Here is a 27540-nt window from a genome sequence, read left to right as displayed (position 1 = left end):
CTTTGCAATGGATATGTGCGTCACTAAGCGCAAAACACAGCGGTCGCAAGTCTCACTACAAATTGCTCACAATTGGCTAGTAGATGCACTGCAGCAAGTACAGCCACCAGCAGATCAACCAGAAATCAAATATATAACGCTACTGTAGGCGTAAGCCGTTTGGATTCTCCTATGGCTATTTTCTAGCCAAGTATGAAAGCACACTACTATGCCAGATGAGATGACACTGAGTTATTAAACAAAATAAACGTAAAATAAAAAAGGAAAAATGGCAGACTGTGCCTAATTGAAATCCAACCCCTACTAAATTTTCCCACTTTGGTGTTTGAGGTGGATATGTGCGTCACTAAGAGCTAAACACAACGGTAGCAAGTCTCACTACAAATTGCTCACAATTGGCTAGTAGATGCACTGCAGCAAGTACAGCCACCAGCAGATCAACCAGAAATCAAATATATAACGCTACTGTAGGCGTAAGCCGTTTGGATTCTACTATGGCTATTTTCTAGCCAAGTATGAAAGCACACTACTATGCCAGATGAGATGACGCTGAGTTATTAAACAAAATAAACGTAAAATAAAAAAGGACAAATGGCAGACTGTGCCTAATTGAAATCCAACCCCTACTAAATTTTCCCACTTCGGTCTTTGCAATGGATATGTGCGTCACTAAGCGCAAAACACAGCGGTCGCAAGTCTCACTACAAATTGCTCACAATTGGCTAGTAGATGCACTGCAGCAAGTACAGCCACCAGCAGATCAACCAGAAATCAAATATATAACGCTACTGTAGGCGTAAGCCGTTTGGATTCTCCTATGGCTATTTTCTAGCCAAGTATGAAAGCACACTACTATGCCAGATGAGATGACGCTGAGTTATTAAACAAAATAAACGTAAAATAAAAAAGGACAAATGGCAGACTGTGCCTAATTGAAATCCAACCCCTACTAAATTTTCCCACTTCGGTCTTTGCAATGGATATGTGCGTCACTAAGCGCAAAACACAGCGGTCGCAAGTCTCACTACAAATTGCTCACAATTGGCTAGTAGATGCACTGCAGCAAGTACAGCCACCAGCAGATCAACCAGAAATCAAATATATAACGCTACTGTAGGCGTAAGCCGTTTGGATTCTCCTATGGCTATTTTCTAGCCAAGTATGAAAGCACACTACTATGCCAGATGAGATGACGCTGAGTTATTAAACAAAATAAACGTAAAATAAAAAAGGACAAATGGCAGACTGTGCCTAATTGAAATCCAACCCCTACTAAATTTTCCCACTTCGGTCTTTGCAATGGATATGTGCGTCACTAAGCGCAAAACACAGCGGTCGCAAGTCTCACTACAAATTGCTCACAATTGGCTAGTAGATGCACTGCAGCAAGTACAGCCACCAGCAGATCAACCAGAAATCAAATATATAACGCTACTGTAGGCGTAAGCCATTTGGATTCTCCTATGGCTATTTTCTAGCCAAGTATGAAAGCACACTACCATGCCAGATGAGATGACGCTGAGTTATTAAACAAAATAAACGTAAAATAAAAAAGGACAAATGGCAGACTGTGCCTAATTGAAATCCAACCCCTACTAAATTTTCCCACTTCGGTCTTTGCAATGGATATGTGCGTCACTAAGCGCAAAACACAGCGGTCGCAAGTCTCACTACAAATTGCTCACAATTGGCTAGTAGATGCACTGCAGCAAGTACAGCCACCAGCAGATCAACCAGAAATCAAATATATAACGCTACTGTAGGCGTAAGCCGTTTGGATTCTCCTATGGCTATTTTCTAGCCAAGTATGAAAGCACACTACTATGCCAGATGAGATGACACTGAGTTATTAAACAAAATAAACGTAAAATAAAAAAGGAAAAATGGCAGACTGTGCCTAATTGAAATCCAACCCCTACTAAATTTTCCCACTTTGGTGTTTGAGGTGGATATGTGCGTCACTAAGAGCTAAACACAACGGTAGCAAGTCTCACTACAAATTGCTCACAATTGGCTAGTAGATGCACTGCAGCAAGTACAGCCACCAGCAGATCAACCAGAAATCAAATATATAACGCTACTGTAGGCGTAAGCCGTTTGGATTCTCCTATGGCTATTTTCTAGCCAAGTATGAAAGCACACTACTATGCCAGATGAGATGACGCTGAGTTATTAAACAAAATAAACGTAAAATAAAAAAGGACAAATGGCAGACTGTGCCTAATTGAAATCCAACCCCTACTAAATTTTCCCACTTCGGTCTTTGCAATGGATATGTGCGTCACTAAGCGCAAAACACAGCGGTCGCAAGTCTCACTACAAATTGCTCACAATTGGCTAGTAGATGCACTGCAGCAAGTACAGCCACCAGCAGATCAACCAGAAATCAAATATATAACGCTACTGTAGGCGTAAGCCGTTTGGATTCTCCTATGGCTATTTTCTAGCCAAGTATGAAAGCACACTACCATGCCAGATGAGATGACGCTGAGTTATTAAACAAAATAAACGTAAAATAAAAAAGGACAAATGGCAGACTGTGCCTAATTGAAATCCAACCCCTACTAAATTTTCCCACTTCGGTCTTTGCAATGGATATGTGCGTCACTAAGCGCAAAACACAGCGGTCGCAAGTCTCACTACAAATTGCTCACAATTGGCTAGTAGATGCACTGCAGCAAGTACAGCCACCAGCAGATCAACCAGAAATCAAATATATAACGCTACTGTAGGCGTAAGCCGTTTGGATTCTCCTATGGCTATTTTCTAGCCAAGTATGAAAGCACACTACTATGCCAGATGAGATGACACTGAGTTATTAAACAAAATAAACGTAAAATAAAAAAGGAAAAATGGCAGACTGTGCCTAATTGAAATCCAACCCCTACTAAATTTTCCCACTTTGGTGTTTGAGGTGGATATGTGTGCCACTAAGAGCTAAACACAACGGTAGCAAGTCATCCTGCTAATTCCTCACAAAATGGTACTAGATGCAAATAAAAAAAAAAAAAAGTAGAACGTTATTGTAGCCCTAAGAAGGGCTGTTGGGTTCTTGGAGAATCACTCCTGCCTAACAGTAAGCTAATAGAACACCCTAACGCTTTCCCTGACCAGCAGCAGCTCTCTCCCTAGCGGCATCCAGACACAGAATGATCCGAGCAGCGCGGGCAGCGGCTAGTCTATCCCAGGGTCACCTGATCTGGCCAGCCAACCACTGCTATCGACGTGTAAGGGTACCACGTCATGCTGGGTGGAGTGCAGAGTCTCCTGGCTTGTGATTGGCTCTGTTTCTGGCCGCCAAAAAGCAAAACGGCGGGAGCTGCCATTTTCTCGAGCGGGCAAAGTATTTGTCCGAGCAACGAGCAGTTTCGAGTACGCTAATGCTCGAACGAGCATCAAGCTCGGACGAGCATGTTCGCTCATCTCTAATCCTAATCCTTTGAGGAATTAGACTAATTTGGGATTTGAAATTGTCCTATGTGTGATTTACATTTTTAAAGATTTAAGACAGATAAGTCCTTGAAACGCTCCAATGCAGATAAAAAGTGGCTCTACTAAAAGGTCTTTTCTCCTTGAGTTCACACTGTTCTTCTTCTGTCCCCTTACATCTCTGAGAGTGTGGAATGGCCAATTTTTTTAAAAGTCAGTAGCTACAATCTGTTATCCAGCAACCAACAGGCACCAGACTTCTCTGCAGTCCCATTCACCCTGGACCTGGTATATAAGATGACGGCTGAGTGGTTCAAGCGACAGCAATTCCATTTATTATATTTTGTTCTATTCCCTAAGAAGAATGGCTTGACCATTAAATATTCTTTTACCTCGTGTTACCCCATCATCTTCATAAACCGTAAGCTCTGGCGAGCAGGGACCTCACTCCTGTTGTTCCATACAAATGTTGTGCTCTGTCATGTTACATTATATTTGTATTTGTTTCCTATGATTTGTAAAGCGCTACGTAATATGATGGCGCTATATAAATAAAGATTATTATTATTATTATTATTACAATAAGCTGCTGTCACCAACTTGTGCCACAGATTATTTAGGGGACCCTCTGCAATCACTTTGGGCCTGACCAATGAGATCCATTAGTATCTTGTTACCTACCCGGCTTGAATATTTTATCTAACTCCCTGCCCTAGATTCTATTTGACTACTGTTTAAATCTTCATGCACACAAATGTTGTTTTTTTTTTGCTGGTGTTTGCATCTTGTGACTTCCCATAGAAGTTTATAGGAACATGAAAAATGTGGATGCCTCATGAGTGTTATCCGTGTGCATCCGTATTTGTGTATCAGTTGTTAGTGACATCATTTCCAGCCTTCTCTTTTAATTTTTTTTAATATCCACAAATATGGAAGATATACGTATGATAAACGGATTACACACTGATCACACATGAACCGCGTAAACGAACAGCACAGTTCACATGCAGGTAGCCTAAGACTGAATTTTGCCTGTCCCAACCTGTGCTGTAACCTGCTATATTGTGTGACCCAGTGACCCAGTGGATCCACCTCTCTAGGCCATTGCTTTAGAACAAGAACAAGAAAGGTTTTGGCTGCTGGTGTTGGATATAGTATAAGGTGGATGGTTTTGCTGCATTATACCATAATATTAGGGTGTCCTAGTAAACCAGGACACTATATAACCCTATAATTTGTTTATTTGTTCTTAGGGTACAGTAGGGGGAATTCATTATTTCACCTGTGCCAGATTTATGGTTGTTTTGCAGCAAAAAATCTTAAACATCTTCTGACACATTTACCAAACATTTTTTTGCACTTTTCCAACAAAAGGGTTTGTAGCCTCTGGGAAATGGACGGAAAATGCCCGGGTGAAAAATAGTCTGTGTACCAATAATTAGGAGGGTATGCCACATTGTGCGGCACAGTTTACACCAGCTAAACGCAGGTCTAGAATAGAACTCAAAAGCTTTAAACACCACCAGAATTCATCATCACAATGATGAATCTGGTGCAGAACTAGACTAGTGCTTACGAGCTCTGCACTACTGGACCATTAATGAATTCCCACAGTGTGTTACATCTTTAATAAATGGGTAGGTGGCATGAGAAAAAATCAGCTAAAAATACCAGTCTCTGTTGACCCTTTTATGTAAAAGTTGCATTTTGCATCTACAATCCCCTGCAATAACTTACATTATATGGATTATAACTGTATTATACAAAAACCCATAAGAGGAACCACAGGTCCTTATGCAAATAGAATTTTTATTAATTATCAATAAAATCCACATATACATTACATTAGTTTAAACTCATTAGATATCCTTGAGCCCCCTGAGTAAGCATTGGAAGTGTGAAACATGCATTGGGGTCATCCACTACTCTTCTTGATAAAAATGATCATGGGTATGTTTATAATTTTTGATGTGTAGGATATTTGTGGATCAGTGGGGACATTGGTTATTATTGTTTTGGACCCTGTGCCCAGGCACTTTTGCTGATGTATAGATTAAAAAAAAACATTTATCTATGGCCCTCACTATTGATTTGAATATGAAATTTAGTGAGTTGTCATGCCTTGATGTACTATCCATGATTATGTAGTGGATGTAATTTGAAACACATAACAACCTGTTGGAGTCACATCATATCTAATGAGTTTAAACTAATGTAATGTATATGTGGCTTTTATTGATAATTAATAAAATTCTATTTTCATAAGGACCTGTGGTTCCACTTACTCTTGGTTTTTGTGTTCTAATTGAGGAAGGTCAAATAATTATACTGTAATTATTATTATTATTATTATTATCTGTAATTGTAACAGTCCCACAGCGATTATGGCCCATATGTCCCTGGCCTTAACTAGCTGTTTGAGAAATGTCCGTAGCATATACCTAACAAAGTAACCGTGGACCAAAACTTTTCTGTTGGTAAAAATTGCCAAGTTTTAAAACAAATTTAAAATACTTTTTTAATAAATAGGGTAGTTCAAAGGTCACATCATACATGAGGATGCAAGAAACCATCCAATTGGTTAAAAACATAAATAAGTAATGGGATGGTGATAAAAAAAAATTAAATAAATAAGAAAACATAAAAGTAATCAAAGAAATTACAAACGCATTATATAAAGAATCTAAATTCTGGCTACAAAATGACAGGTCTGTGTTTAGTTAATAAAAAGTTTTTCCATGACTGCTTAATTATTAATTTTGCTTTTGCTTTTAATGTTAAGGATCGCGGTGACTCTAATGACCTGTGGAGATGAGAAACTCTCTAGAGTGTGTATTGGGAAGGGGGAAGGTTAAGGTGATTAACTGGTGCTAACAAGTTTAGGATGTGGAAGAACTATTTTCTTGGACGTCCATCAAAGGAAGGATAGAATGTTCCTGGGGGATGGGCAGAGGAGAAGAGGCCACTATGCATTTAGCAGATGATGTTTCTCTGTGTACCCACTCTTCCCCCAGCATTGCTATGCCTGCTTCTATCCTTCCCATCCCTGTCTATTACAAGCAGGCACTAGACGCAGAAACCTGGAGACAGGAATACAGGCTGGCAGCTGAGCTGAAAAGTGATCGTATGTACGGAGAGTTCATTACCCTTCCTGTTGATCTCTCCTTTGAGGACACTCAGCATAATTAAACCAGTGCATTGCTCATCCCCATTGACACCTCAGTGAGTCTGATCTTGTTCTTGGCCAGTGTGGAGATTGCACATTACGAGAGCGGGCAGTACACCACAATGCAATATTGCATCCTGCACAAAACAGTATATACCTATAAATAAGAATACAGTATAACCTGTATCTAAGTACAGTTAGGTTAGTTAGTCTGTAGTAAGCACTTGGTATCTCAGTATCCTGTTTTCTCTGCCTATATTCAGATTATTCTTCTGCCTTGTGATTTTGTGCTGTGTTTACCTTCTTTATTCTGCAGATTTTTTTCCTGTGTTATATTGTCTTTTCTTTGTTTCTGTGTTTTGCACAGGAAGGGTACATCGATCAGTTGTCCCTTATAGCCTAGGTTATTGTGAGGTGTTCAGGCAGGGAGAGCTGGGAAGAAGGTTTAGTCTCATGGCCCACTGCCTCAGTCAGTGTCACCTGGCTGTTCCCAAAACCTGCATTAAAGTAGGGCATTGTAAACTTTATCATGTCCAAGTCTGTTTTCCTCCAAAACATAAGCTTTGGACAAGAGTCTGGTGGCATCTTACTCTCCTCTCCTTATTGAAAACACATGCAGCCTTTACTGGACCTACCCTGCATGTGTATGGAGGAGTCACTATGTTCATTATGTGAGTGTTGACTTCTACCTCTACGAAGAATGTTCTTCCTGAACATCATGTAATCCTGTTACCTCTACTGAGTCATCATTGTGCTATACCCTGACTTGACCATGAGCTTTCACACTTACTGGAAATCATGTCAAGAGACATTCTCTTCCCCTCACTGCACATTGTATTGCCCTCATGAGGTTTTCTGCCCTGCCTGTCAATGTGAGCTGGTGATCAGGTGGTAGGTCATGTCAGGCTAAGTTCTGAGGAAGCAAAGGATACAGAAAGTAAAGAGGATCATCCATTTTGTGCAATATATTACAGTGTGAATAATTTTCTGTGACTAGAATTTCTGAGTTTCGAACTTGATTTTTTAAAAGTAAATCCCACCCTATGGCACTCCATAAATGGGAACTCTACTGTACATAGAACATGGTCTCTATGTGGAGCATAGTCGATTTCTGTTGGGACTGTTGTTTATTTTCAACTCCTTTAACTCCATATGAAATATTACATTGATTTTTGAAAAAAAAGTATTTTCTTTATTTCAGTTTTAGATCTAGTCTTGGCTTCACCTAAGTCAAAATACAAAACCGTATCAAATCTATTGTGTAAATGTACTAAACCTAATTCTTATGTCACTAGCAATATTCTCCATGATAAAAAAAAAAAATACATGGGAGGGCATTCATTATTGACTTTCTTCCAGTTTTTTGGCAGATTTTTTAAATTTCCCTGCCCTAGTGCGCCATTTTTATAGTGTTAGGGCCACAATATTGGGCCTTTTTTTATTTTTGGTCACACACTTTGGGTGTAGCTGTGAAATCGTGACTCTTTTCCTGCACTTCTAGTTTGCTGACACATTTTTGGCACAATTTTTGGCGCACAAATAAAAGCTGATCTGCCAAGTTCTATTTCACCTTCATGAATGTGGAGGCAGTTCAGAACTCTTTCGGTCGTCTGCCAATTAATTAAGCTCTTGTGCCACAATTTAACATCCCAGTCTACTTGACCCACGGTTCGTGCGCCAAAAAAACCAACCCTGAGCCACAATTGATGAATGTCCCTCATGGTGTCCACAAAAAATGTATTTGTCTTTCTTTACTATTTTTACCACTTCTAAGAAAGAAAGTCTGATTTTATGGAAAGATGAGTGCTTCTGATCGATAAAACCTGGACAGGTTGAATGGGTTTTTAATGGGCTCATTCATGATTCATTGTCTGTCTTAAATACCTCTATTACATCTTCATTAGACATCCCCCCCATAACTATAAATGGCAAGAGTGAGTAAACTGCTGACCACCATTGGGGACATTCAATTTATCATTGTTATTGCAGGCTAGGGATGGAGGCCCTAATATAGGTCAGATGGTTGGTTGATCCCGCCAAAACCATCAACCTTATGACACTTTATTGTAAAGTATACAGGAACATTAATATGTAAATTATTACAATAAAAAATATAATGAAAAATACAACACATTGCAAAGCCGTAGAAAAGCCATGTCATGTGCTTTTCAAGATACATATTTCCTAAGAAGTATCTGAATAGTATCTGAGAAGTATCTGCTCAAGATGACTTTTAAGTGGAGATTTCATATAAATCTATATCCACAGAATAACCTTCCTTCACATAGTAAATCACAGTAATGTTCTGGTATTGAACTGGTATTCTGGTTCAATATTCTACAAGTGTTCTGGTATCTACATAGTTCATTTTCTATTCCAAATTAAACACAACACAAATACAGTATGTAATGGAACCTTGAGGAACACTATTGGAAAACCTGAGATGACCCTGCAAAGTAAGCAAAATTCTACCTAGATCAAAGATTTCTCCACAGCTATGCATCCATTCATGATAGCAGTGTCTTTATTACATCCTAAGGGATGAACATCCTATGCCACCAACTGCTGTGAAAAAATATATTCTGCACATCTCAAATTATCTACGGCTCTGTAATCATCACATTCAGGTATGCTGGTTATACAGTAGTAGTGTGTATGGTGTGCAAGACGTAATTGGAGATTTCCTGAACAGCCATCATTGTCCTCAATAGTTTATTAGCTGCAGTAAAACCGTTCTGTGTCTAATTCCACTAAGGCTAATAATACAGATGTGTTGGAGGTCTGAAAGCTGGAAAAATAATCAAGACAAATTGCACACTACCGCTAGTGTTGGACTATTTAAGGAAACTGATATATATACTTTTAGTATAATTTAGTCTTATCAAGGATACTATTCCGAAGAAAAACAATTTACAGGTCCTTTTGGTATTACAGATCTTCATGTGAAGGAATTTGATCAGAAACAAGTGTCAGAACCAAAAGCAAGGGAATACATACCATAGAGGCCAACCAAGGAACTGTTCTGGCACCTTTAAATAAATAGAAAGCGATCTTACAAAGACATGCAGCATTCTTCCCCTGACAAAAGTTAATAGTTACAAGAAATAGGTTGTAAAGACCATTTTAGAATGGCCTTATATAACAATGTTAATTAAGAAAGTGTAGAAATCATCAGTTTGGCAAAACAATGTTCCTAGATAAAGGATAACATCCCTGTTATCCTGTACTGGAAAAAACCAATTACTCTCACTCCAAAAATGTTATTCTTTGCATTGGATAGATGAGATTCTGTGTGAGCTACTGTGCTCCGGCTCTGAATCCTGGTGGGACAATGACTCACTAGTTATAAATAAATGACTCACATATTATGACTGCTCTAGTATAATTTGGAGGTAGCAGGGCTTGTATTTGAAGAGGCCATTTCCTACAAAAACTGTTTAGATCAGCTTGAGTTTCTTTCCTACATTGAAATATTCCAAAGAAAACATAAAACGTTTCAAATATATTATTTTAGGACCTCACTCCCATTTTATTGTAAATATATCTGCCATTCTTTGAATGAACTAAATTTAATTTTCCATAATTTAAATGCAATGAAATATAAAAAAGAATATAATCATTTAACATTGGAACCTAGAGAGATTGATGTTCACATTAGCTAAAAAGTCTAGCTGCTGTCACCCCTTTCTGGTGGCCTACCTAATTTCTCGAATACCTTGGAATTACCAAAAACCCAAGACTTCTACGTGCACATAATTACAACTCAAATCAGTTGCTAATTCTGTCATGTGAACTACCAACCATCTTGTGGATGGACAAAGTCAATTTTTAAAAACTTACATTCTCCAGTTATCTTTTATCTATTTTCCAGTTGAGATTCCCTTTGGCCGGTGGCAGAGACTTGTCCATCTTTGTAGAGTAGAACATATCAGACACCTTGGGGCAGATTTACTTACCTGGTCCTGTCGCAAACCCATGGTGCATTGTCCGACGAGGATTCGGGTCTGCCGCGATTCACTAAGATCGTGCGCCCGAGTTCCTGCATCAGTTGCTTCTGCGCCGAGGTCCGCCGGAGTTCACCTGCTTCTTCCTGGTGCATGTGAGTGCTGACCTTGCGGCACAATTCCGGTTTTAAATTCAGCAGTTTGTCCGCCAATGCGGCACAATCCGATCACGTGCGCCAAAAACCCGGGGGAATTCGGCGCAAAAGGGAAATAATCGCAAAACCTGACTAAAGTGCAGCGTTCTGACCCTTAGTAAATGAGCCCCCGTGAGTTTTACTATCTGGGTATAAAATGCACTGGATTTGGACCCTTTCTACCAGCCCTCAATTAACCTAACTTAATTTTGCTACCCTTTTATTCTGGCATAAATGAAACGCACAATACAACCTCGTTCTCTCTGACGCATGGGAAGGAATGGTCAATATGACAATCTCTAACATTCTACATCGATCCCACTTAAAACACATATTCTTTGTTTTCTCTGCCTCTCATACACAAACGAGAGCACTATCATGGCTAGAAACCCAATTACTAATGCCACAACTGGTGCCTAATTTGTTCTCAAAAGTTTATAACCTGTGGAGCTGTGGAGTACCTATATTTGACCAGTGATGGAAGCTGCAAAAGAAGGTGATGACCCAAGAAGAAGTGAGCTTTTGGTTTGTTTAGGAAATCTAGAATCAGTGTTTTCAAGTATGTTGGATTACTGAGGATTTAGAGAAAATTGTAGGCTTAATCCTATATTCGCAAAGAAAAATAATCTATGGTTAGAGGAAAATAAAACATAAGATGATCAGCTAAATCATTCCCTACATATATTTTTGATTCTCTTTATTTCAATGTACGCACTTTCATGGAAAAGAAGAAGAAACATCCGAGTGGGTGCACTACCGGTAATTGTCTGCTTTGTGTCATATGCCCAATTACAGAAGACATATCCAGCGCTACTGCTCATTGCATTGTATGAACACATTGACAAGTAGTGGAGCCTGCTATAACGTATGATTTACATTCTCACTGGACGTCTGCCAGACTATCTGTAATTCATTTCTGGATCTTCCTTGTAAGTCTGCAAAACTATATCTTTAAATCTGAAGCAGTTCCTGAGCGTGAGTCATGCCCTTGCTCCACAATAATGTTATCACTCTGCAAACAGGCTGCAATAAGAAAAAATATATGCTTCTTCCTAAAAGTGCACTTCCTTATTATTTTATGAGGCCACACACACAGGCAGAATCTACGGGGTTATTAGAAACCGGATCAAGGTACCTGGAAAAGTCAATCACCAGGAAAGGAAAGCAAAGAAATGAGCAATGAGCTGCAATGAGTTAATGAAGTTACGGTTTGCTCCTTCAGAACCAGAGACAGAAAAAAAATCACTACTCATGAGTCTAGTTTGCCACAAGGGGGCTCTACAAGAAAGCAATATACTTATTTTACTTAAAGTAAAACCACGGCATTCAAACAATTGTATTTTCTCTTTAATGTCTGTTGAAAGACTCTGTGCCATTATCCGCATCCTGAAAAAAAAACCCAGCTCTTACAATCTATAGGGGTTTTCATAGACATTAGGTGAACTCTTTTGCCGGTACACAACAGGATAAGGTTCATGGAACCATCATATTATACCAATTTACAACTTCTATGGAGCATTATTCTACATCATTTTGTTGCATGATGTTCTGATATTTCCTAAAAGGAAGACCAGTTATTTTTTTCTATTCTTCATTGGACATGTTTTAACAATTTTAGATGCACGTTAAAATGCATCAGGAGAAAGATTGTTATTCTTATGATATTAATTACTATATATACGGTAAGTAATATAAACCAACCCAACAATATGCAAAGGCTTCTAATTTTACCACAAAAACCTGGGAAAACGTATTGAATGTAGTACAAGCCTAGGGTGGCAAATGTATCGCTCACAGTCTCCCCTCACTAATGAAATGTTCATTAGCCTCCCTTCACTAATGAAATGCCCAGCAGCCCCCTCTCCCTCATGTAATGTCCAGCAGCCTCCCCAGTAATGAAATGCCCAGCAGCCTCCCCTCACTAATGAAATGCCCAGCAGCCTCCCCTCACTAATGAAATGCCCAGCAGCCTCCCTTCACTAATGAAATGCCCAGCAGCCCCCTCTCCCTCATGTAATGTCCAGCAGCCTCCCCAGTAATGAAATGCCCAGCAGCCTCCCCTCACTAATGAAATGCCCAGCAGCCTCCTCTCACTCATTTAATGTCCAGCAGCCTCCCCAGTAATGAAATGCCCAGCAGCCTTCGCTGTACTAAAATGCACTGCAGCCTCCCCAGTAATTAAATTCCCAGCAGCCTCTCCCTGTAATGAAATACCCAGCAGCCTTCCTAAGTAATAAAATACCCAGCAGCCTCTCCCTACTAGTGAAATACACAGCAACCTCCCCTCATGAATGAAGTGCCCAGCAGCAGACCCTTACTAATGAAATATCCAGCAGTCTCCCGCACTAATGAAATTTCCAGCAGCCTTCCCATTACTAATGATATTCCCAGCAGCTTCCCTAGTAATACCCAGCAGCCTGCTCTCCCCAACTAATGAAATGCCCAGTAGTACTCATGCGCAACAGCCTCCCCCATTAATAAATTCACAGCAGCCTGCCCCAGTAATGTAATTCCCAGCAGCCTCCCCAGGAATGCCCAAGAGCCTGCCTACTAATTAAATTCACAGCAGCTTCCTCTAGTAATGAAATGCCCAGAAACCTTCTTAACTAATGAAATGCCCAGCAGCCTCCCCCAAGTAGTGAAATTTCTAGCAGCCTCCCCCTGTAATGAAATGTCCACCAGTAATAAAATGCCCAGCAGCCTCTCCCAGTAATGAAATGGCCAGCAGCAGCACCTCGTTATATAAAGATAAAACTTAGTATTTACCTCTGGCGCTCCTTGCATCTCCTCTTCTCTCTCAGCTTCCTGTATAGCAATGTGGGTAGAGACAGGTCCATGTGCTCTGCCTGCACACACGCTAGGATGTCATCAGCAGTTACATAGCCGTGTCATAGTGTGCTTGGGCAGAGTGCATGGACCTGTTTTTCACCGTGCTGTTAAACAGGACACCAAGGGGGAAGTGGAGTTGTGGGTAGCTTCAGAGATAAGTACTAAGTCTATTTTGATATAAACTCAGCTTATACATGAGTATATATGGTAATCATTCTCCTGCTTCTATCTGATTTTTTTAAAATTAGATTTAACCTTACGGTGGCCATTTGTATTAGATGGAAATAGATAGATAACTGAACTAGGGTTGAATGAACAATTGCCTCATGAATGACTGCTTTGCTCCATCAAAGTGGCCATATATGTACAGGCAAAGGACAATTGATCTTCCTCGGAATGTTCTTTCGAGGAATGGTTGCTCGTGTACGTTTCATTGCACGACAGATCTTGCGTAAGGATACTGGACAAAAAGTTTCTATTACTGCCAACTTATCGGGCGTCATACACTGGCTAAGCCTACTTATGCTGCGCTCCAGAAGATCATTTTTTGTACTAAGGGTACTATGGGGCAAAAAACCCCCACAATGTTCTGATCAACAATTTTGTTGAAATAATGAGATTTGATCCACTTTAGACTAATGTTTATCAATATGCAGACCAAAAGTATTATTTTCAAGGAAGGGCACATACATAATATGAGCAGTAATAATAAATGGACAGTACAGATGTGGACTTTGGTCTGTCCCTGACTGGCATTACTACTTCTTTATCTATATTATTGTGTGCCACTACATAGGCTGAACATAATAATGGACTAAGATAAAAAGAAAAGTGGTGGTAACAATTTTTATCGAGGCAAGGGCGCTTCCCTTTCCTTGTCCTCTCCTTTCATGTCTTACATGTACTAAATGACACAGTAAGCCCAAATTACAAACCCGTTCAGAAGGAGCAACTAGCATGAAAAAGACACAAAGGAAAACATCTTATTTGCAGAAAGATTCCTTTACTGTTCTCCAGTGGAAGACTCTGCCTTTTTGACGTGTTACTTGGAATGTACGAGACCAGGACACATCACAAAAGCCCCAGCAGATCTAAAAGAGGCTAAATAAATATTCACATGAAAACCCCTTTAGAAATCAGCTATTGAAATGTATATGAATATGCTTTATGCGAAAGTTAGAATGGGAGATTTCAGTTCCAACGTGATTTTAGGCTTCAGCTGACAAACTCACTTTGTGCTACTCTACAAACAAGGCTTGACAACCATCTTCTCCCCCGCACACATATAACTTTGAACAATTATGGTAGGACTAAAATAAACACTATACTGCCTACACTAGGCTCAGAAGAACACAAAGCATATTAGCCAGGAGGATGCAGCGAGGCTACTGTTATGTTAGAAGGGATTCTGTAAAAAGAGAACATTGCTAGTATTAGAAACAGCCTTGAGTTGTCGCGGCTCATTATCCATTGTGGGTCCATAGCTATGCAAATACTAATGATTCTTCTATCTTGTATAGCTGAAATAACCAGAGGCGAGCTATACAAAAATGCACAATAAAGACATAGTGGGCATGTTGCTTGCAATCTATATTTGGTGCCAGGGGCAATCAGAGACAAAATGTCTTGTATGAATAACAAAGAGGCGGCAAGGAAAGTTTTAGTAGGGTGCTAGTGCACATTTCCATATTGGATCAAAAGGAAACATTATGTGTAGGATTTGCCCAATAGTGGCACAGCATGGGACCCTTGGATGTTTACTTGAATACAAATCAGTAGGTTAAAAGGACACAGCTGTATAATTCATGCTCCGCGCGCTGCGTTACATCTCAGGCCACATGGGAAATGCAAATAAGACATTATAGTTTTAAAGCACCAGGACAGAGACATATAACAAATAATCCATATGATCTACATATCTCATATCTCTCTAAGCCTAAGGAAACCTAGTCCTATGTTGCTATTCTATATAGCTGACTTTGTATATATTCTTCTGGCCAAGTTGCATTTATGTGACATCTGCTTTTTTACTAATCTGTGAAAGTCAGACTAAAGTAGTTCTGGTTTTTGATGAATTGATCAAATTTAAAGGAAAAACAGAATTTCATGTTTATTTGAATAGGTTCTAAAAGTAAATCTTACCTAAAATGATTTGATTCTGAAATTAACTCTACTTGTTTCCTATCTGTTTTAGAATATGGTCACAAATCTGACCAATATTTTGTTGCAGTATCTGGTAAAAAGCTGAGGTTGATTGCAAATGGTGAAAAACAGTAATGTGCCCTCTGTTTTTGAATGGACAGAATACTGCTGCATTACTTTGTAGTGCATTGATGCACATTTCCTTTTTTTAATGGACTGTGTTTCTGTTTTATTAAAAAGTAGAGGTCATTTATCTTTAGTCTAGAAATTTTTGCCTGTCTATTTTGTGGGGGGAAGGTTTGGGGTTCTTTGATTTATCTTAGGGGTTGATAAATCTGGCATCTGACACTATGGCCCACATTTACTAAAAACAGTGCAGTCTGTACTATGTGCAGTTTGCCTGTGCATAATGCAGAGGGCGCCCAATTCAGGATTTCTGGCACATGTTCTTCATGAATCTGGTGCCCCCTGTACTGCCCCAACAGAGCCTTTTTTTAATGCACCTTTAACATAGGGCATGCAACACATTCCTGTCGGAATTTGCATGATAAATGTGGAGCCCGTTCCGACTGAGCACTGTAATGCGACTCTCAGTGCAGAAATTTGGGCTTATTTGTAAATAATTAGCAAAAAAATTAGCAATTTTTTTAAACAACCCCTTTTAATCTATGCCAACAGGTGAGTAGAGGTATTGGTACAAAATTTGCATAAATAGTACATCCAGTTTCTGTAAGCAGAGAAGTCTTAGATGCTTTTTTTTTACTTAAAATTGAGGTTTTATGCAACTGTAGCCCAAAAATGTGTGACCTTTTAAAACCTCAACATTTGAATTCCAAAGATAAATCAGACGCAATGCTGGAAAACTAGCACAATTTAACGGATACAATAGTAAAAAAGAAATGAGAAATACAAATGACCCTTAATGGATATGTGAAAAAATGGACTTTACTCTGAAGGCATCCAAGTGACATCCCTGAAAAACAGGTGGCTGTGCCCATTATTTTTAGTAATTGTATTATATCTAATGAAATCTTTGTAATAAAAATGCTTTATGAAAATATTATTCTTAAAAAAACTGTAAAAATAGACAAGAGTTTAGCATGTGACTTAAAGTGATGTGGACAGTGATATGCTGCAGCTGTTGAGGATACTGAGGTGGCTGCTGTGACATCCCAATTACCGGCTGTTAAACATATCTTGGACAACATAACAAAACCAATGGCACCAGAACTATTTCAGTGTTAATCTGGGTACCCCCGCCCCCTTAACAGTTATTAAGAAATGCTCTAATAATATATAGGTACCAAATAAGTTATTTATACCAGAAAAAAGGTTAAAGGTCTATTTGTAAATGTCCTTTCAGTAAAAAAAAAAAATTGAAGTGATGCTTCTGTGTATGGTAATTCAACAATTTATGAGAAGACTCAAAAACTTCTCTATAATCGTTAGATCTGATTTCAGGCTTGAGAGTCACCTTAGCTCAGTTTAACTGGTAATAAGTGAAGATGTTTGAATGCTGTAGGATTGAGTAGCTATCTTGGAACAGCTCCACTAGTCCACATAAGTTCAGCTATACTCATCTATCACTGACCAGCCAAAGAATCCATACTAAGAATAAACAAGTACAGCCCCCTGCTGATAGTAAACATGTAGTAGGAAGTCTAACTCTTCAGAATACAGCTCCATCCTGTCACATACTGAACTTATTCTTTAGATGTGAAATGGTGCTATCTTCACCTGGAAATTCGGGTGTGACATGTCAAGTGGCAGCTTCCTAAGAGAAGGCTCCCATGGTTCTGTGTGGGGTTGGGTTCCTTGTTAGAAACCATTATCATGTTCTATATATAAAACCACACAAGGTCAAGAAATTCTATTGTTCCCTGTCACTCCTCTTGATGGTCCGGATGATTTGAAGACATGGAAAGCAACTCAGACTTCAAAATAGATGTATCAGGAAAAATGTGTTAGGAAATTATTTTACGTAATTTGTGTCTCTGGTCATTACTAGCTTTAGAAGGACAAAGCTGTACGTTTCCTGAAATTGGAAAGTAAAAATGTCAAAATCGTATGGTTGGAGGAGATACATAAAAACTGAGGACAATGGGACAGATACATTGAGACTGTCTTATTTATAGAAAATGTCTGAACCCTTTAGTAACTGAAATCTACACCAGATCGGACCTGGCATAGGTTTCATCTACAACCTGCACCAGTGTGCAGTGTGCAATCTAGTCTTTTTTTTTTAAAGTGCTGCGACAAAAGGACCAAAAAGTTAACGTGGCATGCGCCAGGAATTATGACTTTTTCATGCCTTGTGCACAAAAAAACTTTTATACCAGGCATGATACATAAGCCCTAATGTTTCATGTTGTGGGTGACAACCTATTCTAAACACAGATTTTTTTTTTTTTTGTGAAATATCCAGGATTTTTAAATTCAATTTATTATTTCTTTTTTGAGGAGATTAAAAATAGGGTATGTTAATGATAATCATAACTCACCTTCTCATTTTTAGAAAAAATCCATAATGGCATCCATAAAGGCATATTTTTCCACATGGATCAGCATATTGAATTGGGCTACTGAACTAATTACTGTTATTTATGTGTATATTATCTTCAACAGAGATCTAAGACTCATATTTCTGTTGTGGGTTGTCCCCTTAGTACTACAGTCCCACGTCTCACTGTGTGCTGGAAATTCCTCTGTTGCCGTGTGGTGCTGAGGGAGCAGAGGGAAGGAGGAGGAGCTCTTGTGACGCCATCCCCCAGAGCACTTCTGAGTTATTAGCATAATTTTAATAATTCATTTTAGAAGAAAGGAGGCCATGGATAACAAATATAAGAAAGTTACCACAATGACATTGCCTGGATCTATGAGTAAGTGTCCCTGGTTTATCATGATGGATTTAGATGGTAGATTTCCTTTAATAGATCTCCTCCAGTGGTTTTATTTGATGCCATAATCATCAAGAATGTGCGTCCCCATCTACGTGAGCTGGGGGTTACAGTGCAGGAGAGAGTTATTAGCGAAAATCTCTCAAAGCATCAGTATTAGAGGTGTAAGACAAATAGAAATAGTGATACTGATGAATAAACTATTATGTCTTACTAAGATTTCAACTCAATAAGAAAAAAACATTCATTATTCAACATGGAGAACATTAAGGGATAAACGCACAAAAATTAAAGCTTGAACCTAAATAATTATAGAGATTTCCTCTTCTTAAAACCCATTAATATCTTCCATGAGGTAACACAACTATATCAATCGTTCCATTGACAGTAATCTTCTACCATGGTTGTCCAGTGTTCAGTAGCAGCCACCATTCAAAAGACCATAGAGTAGTTTTTGTTTCAGTAAGTAATAAGGTCATAACACAGCCCATGTGGATTTATATAGAATAAGAAAATATCCATAATTACAATGAAGGAAATTGTTCCCATGTGAACCAGGAGATACAACAGCAGAAAATGGAGCTTTTTGTGGAAGCAGACAAATGTAAAAACATATCTAATAGACTTAGTCCTAAGAGTCTTTCCTTTGTCTTTCCTCTTTTCTAGTGTCTTATGTCTTACGTGACAAACAGGAGAGTTGTTGCTAATGGAAAGATTGAGCTACTTCCATATATACATTCTATAATCATCTTCACATGGTTTTTAACTTTTCTTTCTTGTTTCATCTCCATAGTTCGCAGATGTTTACTGTTTTCGTTATTAGCTCTTCTAAAGAAGGAGATATTGGCAAACATGGCACACAGACGCAGTGCCAAATCTTCAAGAGCAAAACAGCAACCGCTACTTTAGAATTATGAATCGTGAATATTTTAGCATTTTTATTTGACATCAAAGAGGTTGTCCATTGAAAATATATTGATGAATTGGTGGATTTGGACATCTGAGCTAAGTTAAGCGGGGACATATATAAAGTCCTCAGAGGAAGCTACATTTTATAAACAGTTCTAAAAATATTTCTGTAAAATACAGTACTTAAAAGTGATGATACATATTACATGTACACATATTAAACCTTTTAGACCATAATACTTGTCTCAATCACTTTAACTGGCTGACTCTTTGATACTGTTGTTTTACGACTAGTGATGAGTACACCCAAACTGCACAGTTTCAGTTCACAGCAAACATTTTGGGTTCAGATCTTCGAACCTGAATTTCAGCTCAACTGAAACGTTGATGGACATCTTTTCAACCAGCTTTTAGTCCCTAGCAACCACAGCCATGCCCAATAGGACATGGCTGTGATTGGCCACATGGGTCATGTAAACCTGATGTATAGATAAAAATGGCAAACATAGAAGTGTGCAATACTGTACTGGAAGTACAATAGATAGTATATCTTTATTAAATACAACAAAATAAACACATACACAGGAAACATATAGAAACAATTAAAACAGTAGCATTGTACACACATAGAACCAAATATGGTGGGCGTGGCTACTCCACTTAATCCAACACCGCTGTCGGAAAAGGTCACAAGGTTAAGCTATGACGTACAACCTGCAAGCCCTAATCAAACAATGCACGATTAGCTCTGTGACAAAGTAAGTATTATGTAACAAGCGAAAGAACGGTAATGTAGATGAAAAATTGGTTTGTATAAATATTATGGCACCTTGCAATATAAAGATAAGCATTCCTATCCGGGAGTACACTGATAGATAAAAGGTCACATGTATGATTATAAAAATATACCAATACTCCTCAGCCAGAACAAATGAACAAGCGGTACCAAGTCCAAGCAGAAGGGTAGCATAATACATAAACGTCTGCCTCTGCTTTTTTTAGGGTTTGATGTGGGTCAGGTCAAGTTCAGATACAAGAACTAAACTTTAGTTCAAAGTTCAACTGAACTCGTCAAACCCAAATTTCAATGGGTTCGCCCAACACTACTAAAAACTAATGTGCATGACCATGTTTTAGTCAACTCTTGTATCAGGCCACGAACATGGTAGCCTAACCAGTAGCTTTCTGGTTTTAAAAATGGGGTTCACCCTACCCCTTCATTTCATCAATGTCTTCTTCTGGCATTGACTTTTTCTTAGTAATCTAGTATACTTCTAGTATCATCTGATTTCTCATACATCTGGATTACAGGTTTATAGCTTATCAACGTACATTATACTGTATATGGTATAACGTGTCCAAATATAACCCTGTACATTGTCTACAGACAACCTTCTGATCTAATCTCCGAGTCATGTAGAAATTGGAGACCATCCCCATACAAATGCATCTTAATGTCCGATCCACTGATTTACCAGGCTAGTCATCCCTTCTAGCCAGAAATATGAAAGTTATGTAGGCACAGGGCTCCTGAAATGTGGCCACCGTCATAATCCCAGCAGCTGTCATTGTTTTATAAAAATTCACGTATGGAGTCAGGGTCCATAGTCAATACCTGACACTCACCGCAGCATATTTCTGTCTATTTGCGGGACTGCGCCGCTCAACCGCACAACAGGTGACTGTCACCGACAGCCAACGCAAGTGACTAAAATTAACAATAATATGTGGTTACTTCAGACACTGTAAAAATTGGATGAAGGACATGAATCTAGTTCTTACATTCATGAGTTTATACGTTTTCCCTTTAAGCTGAATACTTCTATAAAATCTAATAATATCACACTGGCACAGAAGCAAAGTATTTAATGGAAATGCACGGAGAGCTATTATTATGCACATTCACATCTAATGAGATTTTTCTGTACTTATTGGGACTATTTGTACATTATGCATTTTTTTCCTTGAACTCAGAAGGTGAAATCCATATCCTGGCTGCCCGTGGTTATAACTTATTAATAGCTATGAATATTTTACTAACATCTTCTATTTCCTATGGCACACACTACTACCGGACCTAGTGTGACACTACACAACATACTTTACAATAAGAATAAATACAATTGAATACGATTAAATTAAAAAGCTTTTTTACTTTTTCTTATAAATAATAAGAAATCAATTAATGTGGTACAAATATATGTATGTGCACATAGCTAGCTGTGTCCTTTTTTCTTTGACTCATTTATCTTTCTTATGTGTTTCCTAAATATTTCTTTCCTAATTTCGTTCTTCTTCTTTTTCTAACATTCTCCTTTTTATTTCCTCTTTCTTCCTCCTGCTTTAATTCTTTTTTACTTCATTAATATTCTCTTTCTTTCTTTCTCTATCTTTCTTTCTTCATTCTATCTTAATAGATCTATATTTCTTTATTTGTTCTATCCATTTATCTATATTATTTCTTTCTTTCTTTTTTTCTTCATTTTATCTTTCTTTTTTGTTCTTTCTGTGTCCAATTTTCTCTTTTTCTTTATCTTCCTTTAAAGGGAACCTACCACCACAAATCCACCTATAAAGGTAGATTGGGTGGTAGGTGGATCAATGGAACGTGAGGAGAGCCTTTGAAGGGCTAATCCTCACGTCCCCACACTTTTTTGATAACTTTTATTACACATATATTCAAATTTACTTATGCAGCTACTGGGGCGTGGAGTAGCCGCATCTGAGGTTACACGAGGCGGCTACTCCACGACCCGGTAGCCTCTTTTCCCCTCCGACTCACCCATCTTCGGCGCGCAGCTCCGCGCCCTCGTCCGCGCGGTCACTGCTCCGAAACAGGCGCGGGCCTGCTCTTCTGCGCATGCGCAGACGGCAGGATCGCCGGACGAGGGCACGCGGCTACGCGGAGCTGCGCGCCGAAGATGGGTGAGTAGGAGGGGAAAAGAGGCTACCGGGGCGTGGAGTAGCCGCCTCGTGTAACCTCAGATGCGGCTACTCCACGCCCCAGTAGCCGCATAAGTAAATTTGAATATATGTGTAATAAAAGTTATCAAAAAAGTGTGGGGACGTGAGGATTAGCCCTTAAAAGGGCTCTCCTCACGTCCCATTGATCCACCTACCACCCAATCTACCTTTATTTATTTTGTTTTGTTACTTTCTTTTTTTCTTCTAATTCCTTTTTATTCATTCATTTTATCTATTATTCCCAGCAAGAAAAGCAGAAAAGCACTCGCCCAGTATGATAATCCAAATGCATCCTTTAACAAACAACGGCCGTTTCGTGCAAAAATGAAGCCTGTTTTGCGCAAAACGAAATAAAGATTGCATTTGGATAGTCAAGCAGGGTGAATGCAGGGATTTTCTGCTTTTCTTGCTGGAAATTTTTTGGACTTTGTCAAATACATTATTAGCATAGAGCACCACTGCTTGAATTTATATAATTGCACTCCCCGTTTACTGCCAATAGGTCCTGAAGATTCAGAGGGGAAATATACCATATATACTCTAGTATAAGCCGACTCAAGCATAAGCCGAGGCCCCTAATTTTACCACAAAAACATGGTAAAACCTTTATTTTTTTAAATCGAGTATAAGCCGAGTTTGGGTTTTCAGCACATTTTCTGTGCTGAAAAACTAGGCTTATACTCGAGTCTGTATAAATTATATATCTTCCTTCCTATATTTCTATATTTAGTTCAACAAAATGCTTGGCAACAGGCCTTGCAACCAAACTTTACAATATGCTGCTGTTCCATTCAATCTCTATGGAATGGAGTTTGCTCAAGAATCTTTATTAGTCCCAAAAATGTGAAATTGAGCAGCAGCACTCGTATGCGCTCATCGCTCCAGTAAATGGCGGCACCATATTTCTGCTCTTATAAACGGTTTGGTTCCCAGTGCTATACTGTTGTGTATACTCTAGATGATATGTTGGTATTGTCCCTCTTTAAATAATAGCTCATGCAAACAAACTAAGTATTTACTGCTTACTTGACAGTTATATTGTTATATGCCATATATTTTCCCATTTCTGAAAAAAACTAATAAAAAAACCTATAAATTCCGAGCAATACAGACATTCCATTACAACACACCTAGCGGCGGCAATATCTACAGTGAACAAAGCAAATCAAATAACGCGTGGGCATCACAAGCTTTGTATTCTCTTCACGCATAGAGAAGCATTTATCTGAAGCCTGCGCACAGTCATTTCAAGAAATAGAGGCATTGTGCATGTCAAACTCCGTACGGACTGATAACAGAAGGAAGACTCAGCTTATTACTGACCAATAAACCCTATTAAGAAATCACTGGCAGACACTTCAGGAAGAGAATAGCAAATATTTTCTAAGGTGCTACTGTCTACAAAGAAAGCAAATCAAAGAGCAAAACAGCACAGTCATTATATTGATAGAACAGAAAGAAAGACACAACTTTCTAAAGACGTCATCAAAAGAGAAAATCTCCGGCATTGACCGAAATAATCAATGGTTTGCCAAAAACGGTTCTGTTTACGAAAATATGGTTACAATATTCTAAGAATAATTAGAATAAAATTGTTTCTAAATGACGTGGATAATAAAAATTGGATGTTTGTTACACTCTTTACATCTATATCAGATTAGTTTAAAATCTCTGTCCTATTGAAAGGAACGAGGGGCCATTGTTGGGGATGTCACTCTCCACATCAGAGAGTCTGGCAGCTGATTTTGGCCAATTTTTGACAACGATTTTCCAGTGGAACAGTGGACACTATCATAACATCAACTTAGGAAAACTTTTTGCAAATATTTAGACTGATAAAAATATATATTGGACAAAATTAATCTAAATTTTTTATCTAAGACAATGATATAGCAAACACAGAGAAAACACTAAGCAACACAAAACAGCAAGCTTGCATGTGTATAGGAATTTTAGTTAAAACCAAGAGTTCCTAAACAAAATAATTAAGTCATGTTGTTCGGGTGTTTGGGGGGGGTTGGGTCAAGAGATTTCCAAATGCCCAAGAATCAATGGAACGTCCGCTGCAGGATATTTGAAATCGGTGGAGGGGCTGAAAAGTTCCCTTTGAGTAATGTGGAATAGGAACAGTGAGGATCACAGAAAGGGTGCATCATTTAATTTGGAAGATTGGATGGGACAAATCTTTTTGTTTAAAATAGAAAAAATATTATTCCTAAATCAATAAAAATATAGAAGATGTATGATACAGCAAAAACAGCAAAAGTTAACGTTAGGAACTTTTTGATTTCAAATAAAAACACCCAATGTAATGATGAATCACAAAAATAACAAAAGGCAAATATTCAGACATTTGTGGTGATGGTAACAAGCAACAACGCATGCACAAGAGGTCAAACCATTGTACCGAGCAACACATGAATATGATTAAATCTGAATAATTTCTTAAGAACCTGGTTTTGATGAATATTAAAGCAGAGAGGTCAGGTCACTAGTGAATGACCTCCATTACCACTGAGGTTTCACTAATGTCAAAGTTCAACTACTAACACAAACTGTGTATTAGGTGACACTGTGTTACTGGAAACATTTCCATAAGATTTAAAGGTCCCGCATTATGATGATTTGCTTTTCTACGAGGGATAGGCGAAATATAAAATTGTGTGTTCCTTTACTTATAGGAACATGCTAAGGTCACTAAAACCATATACTCCGCTCCAGATCTGCGCTTCGGTCAACATAAATTAGGGTTTGCTAAGAGGCAACTGCACATACCCGCACTTCCTATAATCTAAGAAAATATAATTGCAGATCACTGCACTTAAGGTATATAGTCATAACACAAGGAAATCCCATGGCAGTGTAAAAGGGACTGTCATGACACAGCACTGCATGAACCAATTCATATATATGACCATCCATGTAGTACATAGACGGACATTATCTGACCACTGAGATAAGGTATTCTTAGTGATGAACACACAGCTTTTATGACCTACAAGAGTCTTATTATAGATGGCTTATAGATGATCTTATCTCAACTAGTAATGCCTCCTACACAGGTAAAACCGCTGGGAAAGCTTTAATCAATGCCTATATATTGCTACCAACATAACATCATCGTAGATAAGGTTGGAAAGAGATGCAGGTCTATAAAGTCCAACCTATAAATCAAGGAGTGTTTATTCAGAGGAAGGCAAAGCATCCTACAAGGCTAATGCCAATTGGCCCAAAGTAAGAAAAAATACCTTCCTGACCCCAGTGTGGCAGTCAGAATAACTCCAGGATCATCATCAAACACTGTAAGTGTTCTAGGTCACCTCTGGAATCACCAAAAACACTTCTCTAGCCATTGTTCACATTTTCAGATTTCCCATATGTCATTGCATATCTACACCTATTGTATTTGTAGCTGCATATTCAGAAGAAAATGATCTCTCCATTTCCTCATCAGTTTATATTTCTGCTCCTAAAGGCCTCTGCAGTTCACTGTTATTGTTCTGGGTGATATTTTGGGCATGGCAGACCCTCTTTTGTAGAGTATTTGATGATTTCTGCATATTTAGTGGTCAGATTTTCCCCCTAGCTGAATTGCTAGTTGGAGTGCTATAAATACAGCAGACAGTTAAAGTGTTCTGTATCCAAGAGAAGAGCGCACGTCTAGAGTCAGGGTTTAGTCACATGTTAGCACTTTGCCTCCATTTAGAAACGGAATCAGGGCGCACAGGGGTGGGGCTTGGCCCGATTGCATATGTATTTGTATGTAAACGCATGTGATCGGTAACCAGCACTGAGTGTCTTGTTTTTTCTAAATGCAACAGACTCAGTGCTGGTTACCGATCACATGCGTTTACATACAAATGCTTATGCAACCGGGTGCTAGTTGCAGAAATGCATTTGCAATCGGCCCGTTTGATTCCATTTCTAAACTGAGTCAAAGCCCTACATCTCCCAGCACCCTAAGGGTTGGTTTTACACTTGCCAAGTTTGATACATGAGCCAAGTACAGTGCAGGGTCCAGCCGGCACAGTAATGAATAGAGTGTAGGCTCTTCTGCATATCAGGGAAGCGGGAACTTTGTGCATTATATATCACAATGGTAAAAAACATGAAATCCATAGTTTACAGACCAAGCTTGGAAAGTGTGAATCGGCCCTATAATGTATGTCACTGTAGAAACATACAGGGGAGAGGGTTGGGGAGTGGGAGAGCTCTGCTTATAAATACACTGGACTCATTAACTATGTGTCCACCATATTCCTCCCCTGCTCTTAGTTTGGTTATTTGCACCATTTTGACTATTAGTAGTGGTTAGTAATATAGGTGTATAGATTTTACTATACGTTAATAGTTAGCACATACGTGTATATAGGAAAAAAAAAGGTTCTTACCAGGTGGACACAGACATTTAACACTGGTGTCTCTTACTTCACGAAGCCTTGGCAGATGAGATTTCAGTTTCTGTAAGGAACAGGATAGAAATATATTAAGGCTTCATTAACCGAAAACATTACTAAAGTACGGCCCATTTACTATCGTGACCAAAGTTATGTTAACACATCTGGGAGAAGTTCATGAAGTCAGTGAATGAAAGCAGACGAGATTCAGTACAATATCCAGTCCTACGCACACATGCTTCTTATAGGGGTAATTGCTTTTAGCATTTCATCTAAGGTTCCGTTTCCCTAATCTAGACCAGGATTTAATATGTTAAATTAGATTTCCCTGTCTCTGAGCACCTGCTGATAAACATATTGAACTAAACAGTCTTTGCACCTCTGGATAGTGTGGGATACGGTTTCCTACATGACTGTGAGCCAGGCATAGTGCGGGCAGGTGCGGTGTCCCCTCTCCCTCCGCATAAATGTGCCAATATACCTCAATATACTACGCTGGATCTCTATTTCAGTCCTAGGATGATATTGTAAAAGGCAATATAAGCATTCCTATTTACAATGTAGTAAAAATGTAAGATACTGCTAAATCTAACGTTTAAAAAAAAAAATAAAAAATACAGTACAAGCCCCCTTGCAGATGGCACAAGCATTTCAATGGGAGCATAAACA

The 27540-nt window shown here is 38.7% G+C and overlaps 1 protein-coding gene across 15 annotated transcripts in view; it reads right to left on the bottom strand.

The window, feature by feature from the left end:
* Positions 1-27540, bottom strand: part of LOC140106274 (uncharacterized) — a 203231-nt gene that overhangs the window by 151475 nt on the left and 24216 nt on the right. For all 15 annotated transcript variants that reach the window (XM_072130613.1, XM_072130619.1, XM_072130614.1 and 12 more), the window contains exon 2: positions 26866-26935. The gene's annotated coding sequence lies outside the window, so the exon portion shown is untranslated. The remainder of the gene's footprint in view (positions 1-26865; positions 26936-27540) is intronic.

The sequence above is a fragment of the Engystomops pustulosus genome, chromosome 11, assembly GCF_040894005.1.
Source record: "Engystomops pustulosus chromosome 11, aEngPut4.maternal, whole genome shotgun sequence".
NCBI lineage: Eukaryota > Metazoa > Chordata > Amphibia > Anura > Leptodactylidae > Engystomops > Engystomops pustulosus.
The sequence above is the reverse complement of the archived record's forward strand: the minus strand, read 5'-3'. Positions and strand labels throughout refer to the sequence as shown.